A 3,550-nucleotide genomic window follows, 5' to 3' on the forward strand; every position below is an offset into this window, starting at 1 on the left:
GGTGGCTCACACCTGTAATCCCAGCACTTTGGGAGGCCAAGCCAGGTGGATCACTGAAGGTCAGGAATTTGAGACCATCCTGGCCAACATGGCAAAACCCCATCTCTACAAAAAATACAAAGATTAGCTGGGCGTGGTGGTGCCTGCCTGTAACTCCAGCTACTCCCGAGGCTGAGGCAGAAGAATCAATTTAACCTGGGAGGCAGAGGCTGCAGTGAGCCGAAATCACGCCACTGCACTTCAGCCTGGGCAACAGAGTGAGACTCTGTCGCAAAAAAAAAAAAAAATTCTGTTGAATTATCAATTCTTTTCCCCATCAACATTTAGAACCTGACCCAAATGATAAATACTGATCAAAAATTAATGTTTGAATCTATTTTTTAATGAAGAGAACGGGGATTTAAAAAGACATATTAATCCATAGATCAACATATATCAAATTAATTTACTACTTATGTGCATCTCCTTTTAAGCTGTGAAGACTTACTAATGCTTTGGAGTTCAACAACTGTTCTAGCCTCGAAATGTCCAGGTAAGGCATCAACGCTGGGTGACAAGAAAACAGCAGGTACATGAGAAAGGCAGGATGCATACTGACTGTTTCCAGACATTCCTCGTATTTATATTTTGACTCTTCACATCCATTTACATGTTGAATCTCCCAACCATATGAACTTGCCTCCTTTGGCTTTTTGGAGTAAAATAATGAAGTAAAAAAATTAATATGGAAATAGCATGAATGGTTTTATTCTAGTTCAATAAAGGTGGTATATTAAAAGAGATACAAAGTTTTGATTCAAAAAAGTTGATGTTTCCTTTCTTTCCATTTTCATATTACATGCGGGAGCCTTTTAGTATGGGCTATAAAATGACCATTTATATTCAGTTTTCATTCCTTAGGATGACCTAAAATTAAAGCCAGAACTTCATATTTCTGAAATATTGCTTACTTCTGGCTACACTATTTTAACCCTAAAATCATTGCTTAAAATATGTACATAATAACGATGTGTATACATGTTAAAAATTTTTAAGTTTCATTAAAAAATAAAACCTTTTGATTTTCAAAGTTTAGCATATACAGGTATGGAAGTTTCCATCTAGAAAGGCACAAATATTCTGGGGAAAACTATTTTAGAATGCAACAACATTAAGAATTTTTATAATCCTGATACTACTTTGTGCTCTTAAAACAGTATTAGGGCTAGGCGCAGTGGCTCACGCCTGTAATCCCAGCACTTTGCGAGGCCAAGGTGGACAGATCACTTGAGGCCAGGAGTTTGAGACTGGCTTGGCCAACTTGGTGAAACCCTGTCTCTACTAAAAATATTTTTTTAAAAATTAGCCAGGGGTGGTGGTGTGCGCCTGTAGTGCCAGCTACTTGGGAGGTTGAGGCATGAGAATCGCTAGAACCCAGGAGGCAGAGGTTGCAGTGAACCAAGATCTCTCCACTGCACTCCAGCCTGGGTGACAGAGCCAGAGACTGTCTCAAACAAACAAAAACAGTATGAGAAGTATTTGCTTGCTCAGAGCATGTAAACAAGTTTGTTGAACTTAATTATATAAAGATTTATCATATTATGGCCCCCATTTTATAACATTAGTTTTGAGAATGGATATTTTAAATTCCATGAACTTACCTATACATGCTTTAGTTGCTTCTGATTGGAAACAATTTTCCACACTGTTGTTTAGCATTTATTGAGTACTGATAACAGAATATATGCTATAAAATCTAAGGAAATGGTATACAAGGTATTTTTTCAAAGTTTTCTTAAGTGAGATGACTATATTAAAATATTCATGACCCAACACACTTATGTCAAAAAGAGAACAAACCCCGCAATTCAAAAAGAACAACCTTGCGAGGCATGGTGATTCATGCATGTAATCCCAACACTTTGGGAGGCTGAGGTGGGAGGATGGTTTGAACCCAGGAGTTCAAGATCAGCCTGGGCAACATAGGGAGATCCTATCTCTACAAAAAATTTAAAAAGTAGCCAAGTGTGGTAGTACAGGCATGTAATCCCAGCTACTTGAGAGGCAAAGGTAGGAGGATCACTTGAGCTCAGGAGGTCAAGGCTGCAATGAATCGTGACTATGCCACTGCACTTCAGCCTGGGCAACAGAGCAAGACTCTGTCTCAAAACAAAAACAAAAACCCCCAAAACAAGCAAAAAACCCCAATAACTTTCTACATGAATGAACTACAGCAAAGGTTGTATTCAGAGCAAAATTCAGAGCTCTACATACCTGTTACTAAAAGGGAAATAACATAAACAAATGAATTGAGCAATTTAGGAGGAAACAAAATTAGGGGAATTCACAATCTAAAAAAAATGGCCAGGTGCAGTGGTTCAAGCCTGCAATCCCAGTACTTTGGGAGGCCGAGGCAGGTAGATCACCTGAGGTCAGAAGTTTAAGACCAGCCTGACCAACGTGGTAGAACCCTGTCTCCATGAAATACAAAAAATTAGCGGGGCATGGTGGCACAAGACTGTAATCTCAGCTACTTGGAGGCTGAGGCAAGAGAATTGCTTGAACCAGGGAGGTGAAAGTTGCAGTGAGCTGAGATTGTGCCATTGCACTCCAGCCTGGGCAACAAGAGCGAAACTCCGTCTCATAAAAATAAAATAAAATAAACAAAAGAAACTCTCAGCTGAATGCAGTGGCTCATGCCTGTAATCCCAGCACTCTGGGAGACCGAGGCAGGTGGATCACCTGAGGTCAGGAGTTTGAGACGATCCTGGCCAACGTGGTGAAATCCTGTCTCTACTAAAAATACAAAAATTAGCCAGGTGCAGTGGCACACACCTGTAACTCCAGCTATTTGGGAGGCTGAGGCAGGAGAATTGCTTGAACCCAGGAAGCGGAGGTTGCAATGAGCCGAAATGGGGTCATTGAACTCCAGTCTGGGCAACAAGAGCAAAACTCTGTCTTGGGGTTGGGGGTGGGGGTGGAACCTCCCACCTCCCAAAAGAATTTTTATTTGTAAATCATACTGAGATTTCTGTTTCTCATTTCTAATTCATTACCTTTTCTTTTAATTTACTCTTACTGTAACAAAAATTCCAGTATAATTTACAAATAAACATCGATGAAACAGGTAAATCACTAGATTTCATCATAAACAGGAAACACAAAGGGAGAGTAAACAGTATTAGGTATGAGAAGGGTACTAGAGCCACAGATGATTTAAAAAGAAAGTGATAACTTTGTATAACTCCTGCCAATAAAGTTTTCAGAACTAGATAAAATGGCTAACTAGGCAAATGCAGATTAATAAAAATAACTCAGTTAAAAGACAGGAGACATAAATAAAGCAATAACTATTAAAATAGTTTAAATCTTGTTTTAAAAAACTACCAGAATAGCACAAATATTATGTATTTCATGGGTATTACAGGATGCTTTCTTGGTTGTAGTATCCTTCCAACAGACATCTGGGGTTATCAAAAGAGCTCCTTCCCAACTGTTACCTAGGTTTCTCAGAAATTCTCCATATTCATTCATTAATTCAAAAAAATATTTTTTGAAAGTCTAGGCTGGG

At 39.0% G+C, this 3,550-nt stretch overlaps 1 protein-coding gene across 4 annotated transcripts in view; it reads right to left on the reverse strand.

Moving 5' to 3' along the window:
• The window catches only part of YES1 (YES proto-oncogene 1, Src family tyrosine kinase), an 86,843-nt gene that overhangs the window by 57,625 nt on the left and 25,668 nt on the right, over positions 1 to 3,550 (reverse strand). The window contains exon 1 of one of the 4 annotated variants that reach the window (XM_017873550.1): positions 488 to 508. The exons of the other annotated variants lie outside the window; for them this stretch is intronic. The gene's annotated coding sequence lies outside the window, so the exon portion shown is untranslated. Of the gene's footprint in view, positions 1 to 487; positions 509 to 3,550 lie in introns of those variants that run through there. 4 annotated transcript variants of the gene reach the window in all.

This window comes from Rhinopithecus bieti, unplaced genomic scaffold, assembly GCF_001698545.2.
Source record: "Rhinopithecus bieti isolate Rb0 unplaced genomic scaffold, ASM169854v2 scaffold_6946, whole genome shotgun sequence".
Lineage (NCBI taxonomy): Eukaryota > Metazoa > Chordata > Mammalia > Primates > Cercopithecidae > Rhinopithecus > Rhinopithecus bieti.